This window comes from Pleurodeles waltl, chromosome 3_1 (genome assembly GCF_031143425.1).
Source record: "Pleurodeles waltl isolate 20211129_DDA chromosome 3_1, aPleWal1.hap1.20221129, whole genome shotgun sequence".
Lineage (NCBI taxonomy): Eukaryota > Metazoa > Chordata > Amphibia > Caudata > Salamandridae > Pleurodeles > Pleurodeles waltl.
Window position 1 is genome coordinate 818,981,619 of NC_090440.1, and position 15,476 is coordinate 818,997,094.

Here is a 15,476-nt window from a genome sequence, read left to right on the forward strand (position 1 = left end):
TTCAGAAGTGCAGTCTGGCCTACAGAGATAGTCCACAATAGGTCAATAGCCTCCTTATTGAACTCAGCCTGAAAGACATGGGGTGGGGGAAGGTGCCTGCAGCAAAGGTGATGCCACCCCTTTTAGGGGGGCGGCTGCAACAATCTGGGGTGAGAGCAAGAGTAGGGTACAGATGGAAATGTGGGTGATGGGCAATGATGCAGGTGGAATTGTCACACTAGTGTATACTACCATTAAGGACTGCTCTTCTGTTAAGGTCTGAGAAGATGATGTTGAGTCTCTGGTGGCCTCTTTGACAGTCCTCTCACCCTCCATGGCACTGGGTCCCTCAGTGTCAGTTGTGTCTAAACCGGTACCACAGTTCCCAGCTTCTTTCCCACCAACCTGGCCGCTGCCACCTTTGCCTTGGCCAGATGATGCTGAAAACACAGGTACAATAGTTTGAATGTATCTGTGTACATAGAATTGAACATGACCTTTGTTCACAAAACATTTGCCAAGTCTACATATTAAACAAGCTTCAATGTTCACAAACTTGGCTTCTTTAGTATCTCATGCATGGAGGGAAGGATTCCACAAGCCATTTGCTTCCAGTTTAGAAATTCCCCATGCTAGCTCCCGTATCCTGTATGCCTTTTGTCTCTCATCCACTTTTATTTCTCTGCTTGACAAATGGCTTCGACAGCATGAGGCCTGGATACATTCCTAAAACACTTCAGTACAGAGAAAAAACATATCCACATTTCCAAAAGCATTATACTTTGGGCCTGATTTTGACTTATCAAGATGGGATACTCCAACATCTATGTGATGTAACCTTCCATCTCCAAATGTTCTTGGAAATATCACTTTTCTCAACATCATTGATTTCTTATTTGGAGATATCTAAGGACACTTATATGTCATTTGGGGGTACGTGTAACTCTGTCACCAATGTGGACGCATTCCTGCCTGCTTCATTCAATACTGTTTGGCATAAGAATGCATGTTGGTTGACACAGGCTGGCTTACATACACATTTGTGAAAGACTAAGGCTCTATAATAATCTGCTACCGTCTACATGAACTGACTTGAATCTGGCTGTTGAAGCATGTTTTTAACATATTTGAGATAAGGAATAATGGCATTGTATACATGCTTCCAGTCCTTTTGAAGCATTTGCTCATGATCATTTTGTCATTGTACCAGCTTACCACTGTAAAGTCTGAAAAAATATTGTATCATAAGTGCATACCATGCCATTTCAGAACTACTAGGGCATACATTACCTACTCACATTTATGATGGAGTATCACACCTGACCCAATCCTCAAATGGGCCATATTTAGTACAAATGTCTCTCATAACATAAAGAAAGTGCAGGTACCCCTTTTTTGCATGCAGCCATGTGTGTGCTCAAAAAAGTACTTGGCTTTTGATGAGGAATCTAGTGATACCTGAACCACAAAACAAAATAACAAATACAGCATCAGACACTGCATGAAAATATACTACACCTCCAGAAATCCTTGTCTGCATTTAATCTGTGCCAGCCATCATATTGATACCAAACAACATTGCTGTAAAATAAAAAGGTTAAACAACAAGAATAGCTACATATAATAACTCACTCCCTTGATGCTGCTGTTGGATCCTTAACTGTCCAACAAGCCCTGATATGCCACTGCAAGGATGCAGGCCATTAGAGGGGTCAGGGTGTGGCGCATGCACTAGCCTCATTGGGAGGCCTGGCCGAGCTGGACTTGGCTCTCTGGTCCAGTTTAGGAAGTCCTGTCACCTCTCCCTGCAATGCAGGTTGCATCCCTTATGGATCCCAAGGCCTGAACCATCTTTGCAGTGGCCTTTCATATGGCCCACTTTTGATGGGTGTTGACCTGCATGGATGAGGGGAAAACAAAAAAGGTTTTGAGTGATTTTGTTTGTCTGTAGTGGTGTGACACAATTTTTTGGTATCTCTCATATGTATTTCCAAAACAGTCAGAGCAGATTTTATTTCAAATTAAAAATTTCCTAGGAAATATTAGTTTGCAGTGATATGCTGAGTACCCTCAACACTTTCTATCTCATCATGTTACCAACGCGGGCCACAAACATCATCTAGGCCAGGGCTTGGAAACCTTTCCTGTAGTGAGAGCCAATCCTGAGCCAGTCTAGATCATCGTGAAATACCAAAGGCCCAACAACCTGTACATTATTTGCACATAACCCCAGGCACAGTTACATTGGCTTCATACCTGCTCCTCAAAGAGCCAGACACTGTAGTTTGCACCACATACAGTGACTAAGAGCAGTATGGAAGGGCTGCCATGTGTCGGTGAAAACATGGTGTTGGGTGATGTATGAACAAGTGTGTAAAGTTTGGGCCATACCTGTATGAATGATTTAGAGTCTGTGTCATTTAGACTTGCAGCAGAGGAAATACCTTTCACCATATGTGGCTCCATGCCTTGTTTGAAACCTACAGATAGTCTAATTTCTAATTAGGAGATGTAATTTCACTTGATAGAACAGCATTAGACAATTCCACAACATTGAAGATTTATCTTGTACTATGCATTTCACTCATTTCAACGTGGGCTGGATCTTTTCACTTATACTAGTGGTACAGTGTCTACAGTGTCTACTGGCCACTGAAAGTAATGGACCTGCAGTTTGCCTGATGAAATCTGGAATTGTGAGTAACACGAACTGAAAACTATTCTTTCGGGTGAATTTTCATTTCAATGTACGGACATTTCTAACATTGTCAAACAACATTAGTACCCTCCTAAATCATTCAGTTCACTACACTCCAATAACAATACTTCACTCATGAACAAAAAGGAACAAATTAGCCTGTGTACAAAGAAGCAACAAGTTACTTTACAAAACATTTCCCTCTCAAACATGTACCTGTTCCTGTGGGTTCCCATACTGCTGGTTGCACAGGAACAGGACTTCCCTGGTGAGGAGCTCAATATTCTCAGGGGAGAAGGCAGGGGTCCTGCCCCCTGCGTTGCCAGGCACCCTGTTCTCAGAGGTTGGTAACAGCAACAACATTTGAGGAGATGCTGTTGGCTGCAGTGTTGGGAGGTAAGTCAGCTTTTCAGCTTGCCACTCCGCGGCAGAGATGGACACAGCCATTGGCTTTAATGAATACTCATCGCACATATTAGCCTGTGGCAGTGTCCGTCATGGAATGTTCCATCTCCATTGTGGTCAACTTCCACTAATGGCCGTCAGATAGCCAATGTCCTGACAGCAAGTACAGGCACCCATCATTTTATGACATGAAGCTGTGTATTTTTAAATTGTTTGTACATCACCAGTACACAAAATGGTAGATACTTTGTATATAAATCTCTGTCAACTGACGGTAATTGTATATAAAAAACAAATGTGCAAATAATACATATCAAATGTTTATTCACACATTATTTTTACATGTAAAAAAAAAAAAAGATTTGAAGTAGCAAAACTCTTTAAAAATTATGAGAACATATATGACACAATAATATCACTATTCTAACCAATATATAAGATGTGTGTTGATTGTGAAAGTCTGTGTGACATTTTTAATTAATTGTTTGTTTTCCTTACATGCAGGCCTATGAAGTCAGGGATGGGTAGAAGAAGGCATCCTCAAGTCTTCAGACTGTTGTCAGACCTTGCCACCATGGAGGAAAGGGACATAATAAAAAAGTTCAGATTAAATAGGCAAACTATACTGGATTTGCATCAGCAGCTGGTGCCTGATTTCCTGCCTCACAATAGGAATACAACAGCAATACCACCAATAGTGAATCTCAAGGCAGTACTCCATTTTGTGACCACTGGTTCTTTCCAACCCACTGCAACAGTATCTGGAGGCATGTCACAGCCAGCTTTCAGTGGGGTGCTACAAGTAGTCCTTGTTTCAATGATGAGACACATCAACGGCTTCATCCACTTTCCAAGAGCTCAGGATTTGATCAATGTAAACTGAGAATTTTATGATTTAGGTGGCCTAACAAATGTGATTGGAGCAATTGATGACACACATGTTGCCTTGGTGCCACACACACTCCAGGGAACAGGTCTACCACAATCAGAAGAATTTTCCCTCCATCAATGTGCAAGTTGTCTGCTTACCAGATTTCACATCGCAAGTGTGCGTGCCCATTTGTCTGGGTCAACATATGATTTATTTGTACTACAGAACAGAACCATACACCTGCAAATCTCACAACTTGGACCTGAGAGGGCCTGGCTTGTTGGTAAATACAATATGATTTGAGGATTGTTTGTTTTAATCCTAGTTTAGGAATGTACAATGGCTTGATATGATTTTAATGTATCAATTTATTGCTTCTATGTAGGAGACTCAGCATATCCTAACTGACCATGGTTATAGGCAGAGCTGAGGAATCCAAAAATGCCATGAAAAGTCCACTTTAATAAGGCCCCTGGAAGAACATGGAGGCTTGTGAAGTGGGCTGTTGGGCTCCTGAAGGCCAGAGTTAGGTGTATGGACAAGACCAGTGGAGCGCCCATCTACTCAACCAACAAGGTGTGCCAAATCATGGTTGTCTGCTGCATGCTGCACAGCATGGCTCTGTGTTGAAACATTCCAAACAATGCATTAGATGCAGTGCATGAAGAGCCACTGGGTGAGGATGTCATAGTGCCTAATGAAGATGACAGTGGTGAAGAGAAAGAATTTGACCTACATCAAGATGTCATTGACCACTTCTTCCCCTGAGTATAAGTGTACCCTTACATATTGTGACATCCAATGTCAGAACAACTTTTGACATTCTGACATATTAGTCTGTGATGGAAATTTGGTAGGAATGGTCAGTTCAGGATAGTCCAATGCAAAGATGTTTGTGGATCAAAGTGTTCCTACATTGACTACTGTGTTTTTGACGTAGGTTAGCTTTGCTTGTGCTAAGTATATGTGTCCTCCTAACGTATTATTTGATTCAAATTGATTTATTATGTGAAATCATTAATTTTCCCTGTTTATCTTCATTTGGACATTTCAAAGTTGGGACATTTGCATTGATATGTTGCTGTTGGAAAGTACATATGGAACAAAGATTGATCAGGGGACAGACACCCACTTTGGATGGACAGATCTTGTACAGATACAACTTGCACTGTGATTGATTGGAAGTTCCTGAGATTGTATCACACCTGTTGCCTGTTGGATGTTGCCATCAAGGCAATATGTGCTGCTTAGTTTGCTCTAACCACATGTATATGCCAAGCCATAGCATACTGGTCTCTGCTCACATCTGTTAAATCTTCAATTTGTGTTCAGTGAAGGAAGCTGTGATGTGACTCCTCATATCTGAAAAAAAACTTTTTTAGGACTCCACTGAACGGTGGTTGTGACATTGCATCAGATACTGCCACAGTGTCCTGAAATAGTCATGTGGTCTCAATTTGTGTTACTGCCATGATGTAGACTACTGTTGTTGTTGATGCAGGATTCTTATTGTGAGGGAAGAATGTGTGGCTCCAGCTGAGGTCATGAATCAAAAACAGCTTGCCTATTTAATTTGTTTTTATGAAATATTCCCTTTCTCCCATGGTGTCAAGGTTCTGGAATGTCGATCTCTAATTTCACAGACTGTTTGACTTCTTCATGGTTTGTGAAAAGCATTTTTGATTTTGTCACAGGTTTGTTCCCTACAAATAAATGATACAAATACATTGTGATTTTGATTATTTATGTTTGAATTAAATTGGTAACACATTACCTAGTTGTCATATCTAATTTTGTGGAGCTAAATATTTAACAGATTCGACTAAGTGATGGTGGAGGAGACATGACAAAGGAAATACCACAATAAATACAACGATCTTTAACTATGTGTCATTAGCATTTATTTTCATGACACAAATGACCTAAAAAGTATTTCAAATTCAAAGCAATGAAAATAGCAATAAAGTCTATCACAGTGGATAAATATTTAATAGAAGAGGCAAACGTCCAAGGTGAAAAATACAACTCTCTTTAAAAAAAAGTACATTTGTCCCTCAAATAGTCCACAGTGTGAATGGTAGACACACACTGGAGTAAATTAAGATCTGCATGTCTTGGAGGTGGCTGTGGAGGACTTGCCATCCTCTCCTGGTGCTTTGGATGGCTACTCCCACTGGGAATGGGGGGCACAGGTGCAGGGACTGAGGTGGATGGAACAGCTTCCTGTTGTGGCAGGGCCTCCTTGTTTTTGGCTGATGAAGGTGTATTTTGTCCAGATGTAGAAGGACCACACACATGGGTTGATGGTATTGAAAGAGCCCTGCAAACATGATAGTAGATGTCAAAAAGCACCCCAGCCAGAGAGCTAGTTCTGTTGTGGTGATTGTGCATTTCTAATATGAGCTCCCTCAGCATCTGCTTAATGTCCTGAAGCCATTCTACGACTTGGCCCATCACGTCTTGAGACTGTTGTGCTCTCAAGACTCGGTCAATGGTAGTCTATGTAACAATGATGCCAGTGGCCTAACTTTGCTGGCCTAAAGATTCTCTTCCACTAAACCTACACCTTCTGCCCTATGCACTGGAGGCAGTATGCACAATCACACTTTGTCCTGGCTCTACTGGAGGCGGTGTTGGTGTGGTCTCGACAGCAGCCGGAACTGGGAGGCACAGGATTGATGCAAAGTTACTCTGCACACAGGAAGTGAAGGTATCTTAAGGCTTAGGTGTGGTTGCAGCAGGGGTGGGAGGTGTAGATGTGAACAGAGCGCAACTCACTGGAGCTTTCTAACCAGACAGACCAGATAGACCAGGCACACCACTATCATTTGCACTTGTAGGAGTGGAGTCTTCACTGAAGGCCCTGGGTGCTGGACCTGAAAGGAATACATACAAAATGAAATTAAAATCTGGATTGTACCTTAAATGTGTCTCAGCTACAAATGAGGTAACCTAAAATTGTAAATTCAGATGAATAGAATGTGTGATTCACATTATTTTACAAATGCAGACTGATTTACACAGATGAAAACTCCAGTAATGATGTAGTGAGGAGATGTGAGTACTAAACCATTCCAAGGTCTTACAGGCTTAAAAAAAATAGACAAACTGTAGTACAACTTAATGGCATTATTGGCGTTGGTCATTGTTAGAAATGGGGTCTTTGGTTGGCAGTCAGGTTACCCCCTGTCCAAGCAAGGACCCTCACTCTAGTCAGGGTAAAGGAGAATCACCCTCAGCTAACCCCACTCACCCCCTTGGTAGCTTCGCATGCGCAGGCAGGCAGGCAGGCTTAACTTCAGAGTGCTAGGTGTAAAGTAGTTGTACCGACACACACAGTAACTCAATGAAAACACTACAAAATGACACCACACAGGTTTAGAAAGATAGAAAATGTGTATCTAAACAAAACAAGACCAAAATGACAAAAATCCAACATACACAAGTCAAGTTAATAATTAAAAGGCAAAAAGAGTCTTAAATCCTTGAGAAAACAGGTAAAACGCTGTTAGCGTTGAAAAGTACCTGGGTAGCGTCAAAATAACACGCACACGCGAGTGTGCGTCAAAAAAGGTAAGTGGCGCATCAATTTCTCATCCGCAAACAAGATTGTGGGTCGTTTCTCCTCCCCTCCCTCCTAGCACAGATGGCTCATCAGGATATGCAGGCTACACCCCAGCTCCCTTTGTGTCACAATCTAGAGAGAGGTGCAAAGAGCCCGACTGCCAAACTGACCCAGACAGGGAATCCACAAACAGGCAGAGTCACAAAATCTATTAAGCAAGAAAATGCCCACTTTCTAAAACCTTAAAAAATACTTTACTAAAATATGTATTTTGAATTTGTGAGATCAGAGACCCCAAACTCCGCATGTCTATCTGCTCCTGAAGGGAATCTACGCTTTAATCATATTTAAAGGTAGCCCCCATGTTAACCTATGGGAGGGACAGGCCTTGCAACAATGAAAACCAAATTTGGTAGTATTTCACTGTCAGGACATATAAAACACATAAGCATTAGTATATGTCCTACCTTAAACATACACTGCACCCTGCCCCTGGGGCTACCTAAGGCCTACCTTAGGGGTGTCTCACATGTAAGAAAAGGGACGGTTTAGGCCTGGCTAGTGGGTACACTTGCCAAGTTCTAATTGGCAGTTTAAAATTGCACACGCAGACACTGCAGTGGCAGGTCTGAGCCATGTTTACAGAGCTACTAATGTGGGTAGCACAATCGGTGCTGCAGGCCCACTGGTAGCATTTGATTTACAGGCCCTGGGCACCTCTAGAGCACTGTACGAGGGACTTACCAGTTAATCAAATATGCCAATCATGGAAAGCCAGTTACATACACATTTTATACAGGAGCACTTGCACTTTAGCACTGGATGGCAGTGGTAAAGTGCCCAGAGTAACAAAAACAGCAAAAACAGAGTCCAGCACACATCTAAACCCTGGGAAACAGAGGCAAAAAGTTAGGGGAGACCACGCTAAAGATGTAAAAGTCTAACAATCATCATATGGACACTGCAAAGTAAATTGTGTATTCATACTCCTTCTATTCAGCATGACACTTAACATGGTAGCATATCTTGTTTTACACAGACTATAAATTATGTAAGCAATTACATAAATTCAATCATCTAAAAAGAAGATGTCAACACACTTCATCAACACATAAACTGCTATTTTCAAACATAGCATGACATGGTGACTGACAAATGCACAACTTTTTCACACGTTCATTTTTGGAAATAAACAGAGGAACAGCAACATTACATTGCACTATTGTTTTGCAGTTACAAAAACAAGGCATCATGGTAGTCATCTGTTAACACCATTGGCATTACTTGTTAAAAAGTGAGTTACACATACCTATTTTAATTACTATAGTTGAGATAAATACACATTTCCAACATGTACACACTTATGAGTATAATAAAAGTAGGTGAGGATACCACTTACAAGAACTATACATTCATGTACAAATTTAAAGAGTTTTTAAGCTGTTTTTTGAAGTTCAACAACATACATTGAGGGAAAGCAAGGGACTAGGCAAATGCAAGGGACGATCCATGGGGAACAACACACAATCTGACAAAAGCTATTGCTATTTGGTAATAAGAGTGACGCAAGTATGGTGCTAGTAATTGAGATGAAACAAGATATTTTGTGGACTCAAGTTTAGATATATATGTTTTGACAAGGGTGAAGAAACATTCTAAACAGTTAACTTGAGGGCAATAACTACATTTGTGATTGTTGAAACATTGTTAAGGGCAACTAACCAGTCTCCATTCCACCAGAGATTATAGCCAAACCTTCAGGATGTAGGATCTGCAAGACAATCTCATCCCAAGAAAAGAGTTGCAAGGGGGGCAAACCACCACCAGTGCTCTGGGCCTCCAGGTGATGTTTGGAGGCCAGGAAATGCACTTGCCACTGCAGATCATTTCACCTCTTCCTAGTTACCTCCTATGTGCACAGGTTGTTATCTACAGCATTCACTCTGTTCACTATTCTGGTCTAAATTTCCCTTTTCTGACATGTGGTTGTATTTCATCAACCATGACAGACAAATCTCCCTTTGTGAAACATAGATTCCCCCTCCCTGCCATAGTGAATAAGTGAAAAAATCTAGTGCCCCAAAAAATCAAATAAATAATAGTAGCAAAATGCACAGAGGGAGATAAACTGAGAAAAAAACCTTGCTCCTGAGCGGCAATTTCTGCATCACAATGCTTTGTTGCAGTGTATTGGTAAAGGATCATTGTCTGCAATGGTGTGTGTTTTATAGTGTGCTTTGCAGGTATTCACAAATGGCCAATATACATCAGGTGTGGACTGCTAACATTCAACCAATAGCCACTGCCATAGTACAATACTGAACAGGTTACGCGACGGACTTGCGCAGTCATGAGATCACCGCTGATACACCGTCAGCACAACTGTGTTATCTAAACATGGTTGGCGCAATCCCATCAGGACGGATTGTTCATCGCAAGTTTTGGAGTTTGCCATGTCAGCTGTGGGATACATCTGGCACAATGGAGTACACTCTGTCAATGCTGCTGGTGGCCGACCTGCCATAGATCTAAGTATGGCGGACAGCCCGCCATCAGCTTGACTTCATCCAGCAGATCCCTGGCAATGATGCCTCTTACTCAGATGCTGCCTTGCCCTGCTGAAATTCTACTTTCTCAGAGACTTTTTCTTCAAAATTCTTCTAATTCCGAAGGTAAGCACTGACCCAATCCCCATTTTTGATCAGGCTCGCTGTCTGGCCATATTTTTTGATTTTGACCTGGTCACATGCAACTAAATGTCTGCAGTTGGCGCTTTGACCTTTTAAGCACTAGTTTTTACCTTTCATTTTAATCATTCATAACTCTAGTTCTGCTGATAAGATTTTTGTAATTTTGGTGTCAAATTATGCATTACAATTTACAAAGCTTCCTTCTAAATTTGTGTGGGATTTTTCTTGTGTTTTATTTTAATTTTTTCCACTTTCTTACTGTGTGCAAAAATAGTGCACACATTGCATCCAAGTTAAGCCTGACTGCAATTGTGCCAAGGTACCAAAGGATTATGCACTGGTTAATTTAGGGACTTTTAAGGTTCACCCTGACAAAGATAGTGGCTGTTGCTTGAGAAGGGTAAATACCCAGCTTAACCAGCAACCCAATTTCTCTCAATCGTCAGTAGCACAAAAAATACAGGATGCAAAATTATTTTGGCAAAAATCCTTGTCTGGTAGAAGGCACCAGACAACACAAGGTCACATTGAACTGATGGGTGTACCACATGTTTATATTATAAACAAGGAATGATGGGCCACATGTACGAATATTTGGAATTGTGATTTCCTAATTGTGATTCCATGAGAATCGCAATTAGGGAATCGCAATTCCGAATGTAAGAAACTCCATTGAGTTTCTTTTGTGATTCCCAGTGGGGTGCAAATAGACGTGGCTCATTAATATTAATGAGGTAGGTCGCAATTTGCGACCCACCGGGAATCGCAACAATCACAGGGATGGTGGCCTGCTGGTGTCAGCAGACCACCATGTCTGTGAATGCTTTTAAATAAAAACAATGTTTTTTTTTAAATGCAGTCCGTTTTCCTTAAAGAAAAACAGGCTGTGTTTAAAAAGAAAAAAAATAAACGTTTTACTTTCATTTTTTAAGAGTAGGCAGTGGTCTGTGGGATCGTATTTGCATGCATTCACAAAAGTGAAGGGGTCCCTGAGGGACCCCTTCCCCTTTGCGAATGGGTTAACACCAATTTGAAATTGGTGCTAGCTGCGATTGTTTTGCGACCACATTCACGGTCACAAAACAATCATACATACCATTTATATTTTGTATTAGGAAGGGACGTCCTGGACACACCCCTTCGTAACACTGAATTGCAGAACCCAATTTGCGATTCAGTAGGGCTTTGTACATCCTAAAAAGCATTTTTCTAGTCGCAAATGGGCCAGTTCTGCGTATCTGCCAGTTTGCGACTAGAAAAATGATTTGTACATCTGGCCCGATGATCCCTAGAAAGAACAAAGTCCAAATGTTACAAATTGTTCTATGAATTTTGTTTGAAATTGTAGAATTTAGAATTGTAGAATTTACCAACATAAATTTCCATTGTAATGTGATACTTTGCTCTCATTAAAGTGAAATAAGTGAACAACTAACAGAGAACTTTATATTGTTACATGCGTTCTCAGGTTTGGTCCATAGATTTACCATTATCATAAGTGCATCTGCTCGAGTTAGAGCTAATAGCGTTGCAAATTCCTAAATGGACTTTTTTGCCACATAAATTGAAAATGAAAAGTAAAAGAGTTGACATAAGCAAGCCGTTTCAAAGCACCACAGCCACTGTTAGCATGAGCGCGAAGGAGAGAAACAAAAGGAAAAAGACGTTTCCTCGCAGTCAAACGTATCGGTATCCATGAAACAAGGTCAGTGTCCAAGGCGGTAATAGAACCGCCCCAAGGAGTGACAAATGTAACGCATTTACCACTGAAAACATAGGATTTTTGAAAGGCAAGCCCATGAACGAGTGATGGTGTTGGGCGTGTGGTGGGTGTGGCTAAAAGCTCACAGATAGATTACAACAGGTCAAAGCGCTTGCGTGCTCGACCCAATGAATAAGTAAAACACGTCCAGCACTGGCCTCATCATATTGCTTTTTTCCCAAAGCATTGATAAAGCAAATAGGTCTCACCTACGTGAGACCTATTGGCTTTGTCAATCGTTTTTTCCAATTTGTGCAGCTGCGCGGCTGCTGTACAGCATGGTTCAAAATAAAAGAAAAGAAAAAATCGCTATGAAGGAGCAAGTGTTGACCACAACATAGCACTTTTTTATAACTTTCAGCCATGTCGCATATCAGCCACTCTGCTGTACATGGCTAAAACATAGCATAGACAACAACAATAGATCTTGCATAAGTATGACCTATTGGCTTTGCTATTGCCTGTAGATTTTAGGCAAGGGTTGATTAGGTGATTTTCCCAGGATCGCAGGAGATTAATTGTGCTGAATTCGTACTTTATTCACCAGATTCAAAGATTTTTGTTAGACCCTGGCATGATATAAATGTACATATATTTTACACACATATATATATATATATATATATATATATATATATATATATATATATATATATTAGCAACACAAAAGGATGATGGATGGAGTGCTGACAATGCAAACACTCACCCCCAGTCACATATCTGGGTTTAATCCATCATTTTTTTGCTTCCCATGCCATTCCAGTTTGGACCCAGCCATATGCAAATCAGTCTTGACCCTGTTCCCCATGGGAACAGTCCAGCCCGAACTGCCAGGCCAGGTCTTCCCTGGACTGGAAACAAGCATCCTGGGACCGGTTTCGGGGTTTCACCCCTCATCAACCAGGCTAGCTTGAATCCAGTGGCATGGGAAGCACGGGACCCACGTCTGGGCATACCCTTCCCAATTAGGGTGACATTAGCAACACAAAAGGATAATGGACGGAGTGCTGACAATGCAAACACTCACCCCCAGTCACAGATCTCTGTTTAATCCATCGTTTTTTTGCTGCCCATGCCATTCCAGTTTGGACCCAGCCATATGCAAATCAGTCTTGACCCTGTTCCCCATGGGAACAGTCCAGCCCGAACTGCCAGGCCAGGTCTTCCCTGGACTGGAAACAAGCATCCTGGGACCGGTTTTGGGGTTTCACCTCTCATCAGCCAGGCTAGCTTGAATCCAGTGGAATGGGAAGCACGGGACCCACGTCTGGGCATACCCTTCCCCATTAGGGTGACATTAGCAACACAAAAGGATAATGGACGGAGTGCTGACAATGCAAACACTCACCCCCAGTCACAGATCTGGGTTTAATCCATCGTTTTTTTGCTGCCCATGCCCTTCCAGTTTGGACCCAGCCATATGCAAATCAGTCTTGACCATGTTCCCCATGGGAACAGTCCAGCCCGAACTGCCAGGCCAGGTCTTCCCTGGACTGGAAACAAGCATCCTGGGACCGGTTTCGGGGTTTCACCCCCCATCAGCCAGGCTAGCTTGAATCCAGTGGCATGGGAAGCACAGGACCCGCGTCTGGGTATACCCTTCCCACTTAGGGTGACATTAGCAACACAAAAGGATGATGGACGGAGTGCTGACAATGCAAACACTCACCCCCAGTCACAGATCTGGGTTTACTCCATCGTTTCTTTGCTGCCCATGCCATTCCAGTTTGGACCCAGCCATATGCAAATCAGTCTTGACCCTGTCCCCCATGGGAACAGTCCAGCCCGAACTGCCAGGTCAGGTCTTCCCTGGACTGGAAACAAGCATCCTGGGACCGGTTTCACTCCTCATCAGCCAGGCTAGCTTGAATCCAGTGGCATGGGAAGCACGGGACTCACGTCTGGGCATACCCTTCCCACTTAGGGTGACATTAGCAACACAAAAGGATGATGGACGGAGTGCTGACAATGCAGGGTTTAATCCTATGTGAGACCTATTGGCTTTGTCAATCGTTTTTTCCAAGTTGTGCAGCTGCGCGGCTGCTGTACAGCATGGTTCAAAATAAAAGAAAAGAAATAATCACTATGAAGGAGCAAGTGCTGACCACAACATAGCACTTTTTTATAACTTTCAGCCATGTTGCATATCAGCCAGTCTGCTGTACATGGCTAAAAAATAGCATAGACAACAACAATAGACCTTGGATAAGTACGACCTATTGGCTTTGCTATTGCTTGTAGATTTTAGGCAAGGGTTGATTAGGTGATTTTCCCAGGATCGCAGGAGGTTAATTGTGCTGAATTCAAACTTTATTCACCAGATTCAAAGATGCCTGTTAGACCCTGGCATGATATAAATGTACATATATTTTATAATCAATGAGAAAGGAGAAGCAAGAGCCGATACAGATATAAAGCCCAGATTGGATTTAGTTACGTGTTTCATTTACCAATTGATCATTCCTTACCTGTTGTAATATATTGCTGCTTCCTACATGGTAGTGGATTCTTTTGGATGATATGGAGTTTTTTGTGCAGCATGTGTCCTTCTTATATGTCATCTAACAGGGCTATTGGTTTTCGACAGATAACAGAAGAACATTGTCTCACTTGAGGAACTAGCACCTAATCAATCTGTCTATTATATAGTTATACGTTTGTTTACTGTATAAGGGTAACCCTGCACTTGGCAGGGATTTAAAAAATGTAGTGAAACTCTTAAATGTTCCTATCCACTGAAATCTTTAGTAGAAGATGAACAATTTATTTGTTTTGAAGAGAAACCAGAATATACATTTCATGGCCGCCATCTATGGTGCCAGGGAACACAGTTTCACAGACTGTCAGAGTAATTTAGTTTACAAAGTTCATCTTAGAAAACCCTTTAAAACATAACCAATTTATAATAATTGTTGTAATCCGGTACATTGATAAAACACTTGTGGCCACAAAAAGAAACAACAGGAGGTCCCAGAAGTGACACAGAATTATGGGTATGTAAATTTAGTTGTGGGTCACGTGACAGGAAAGGCTGCACCACAATAGTTCCCTGCTCAAGTCGTAATGACGGCTTCTTTAACTCATTCTTTAACATTTTGAATGGTGCTTCACACAGGCGTTTGTGACGACCAGTGGCATGCAAGAAGAGGATTTTTATACGCCTACGTCAAAGCATGCTTGCTGGCTCATTTCTATTCTTTCCAAGACAATGAATGAGCCAGTGTGTTTTGTACTTGAAGCCTATAAGGCTGCACCAACTGCTGTAACAAAACAAGTATTGGCAAAGAGGAACAAGTTAGAGCTATTAGTGTTGTAAAATCCTAACTGGACTTTTCTTGCCACATAAATTGAAAATGAAAAGTAAAACAGTTGACATAAGTGAGCTGATTCAAAGAGCCACGGCCGCTATAAGCACGAGCGTGAAGGAGTGACACAAAAGGAAAAAAAAGTTCATTCAAACGTATCGACATGCAATTATCATGGTGACAGGGTCTATGGCCAAGGCG

General features: G+C 41.7%; 1 non-coding gene across 1 annotated transcript; it reads right to left on the reverse strand.

Moving 5' to 3' along the window:
* Nucleotides 1-14,646: 14,646 nt before the first annotated feature.
* Nucleotides 14,647-14,762, reverse strand: LOC138286231 (U5 spliceosomal RNA). Its single transcript, XR_011201897.1, has one exon. It is a non-coding gene; the product is annotated as a U5 spliceosomal RNA (small nuclear RNA).
* Between the last annotated feature and the right edge of the window lie 714 nt (nt 14,763-15,476).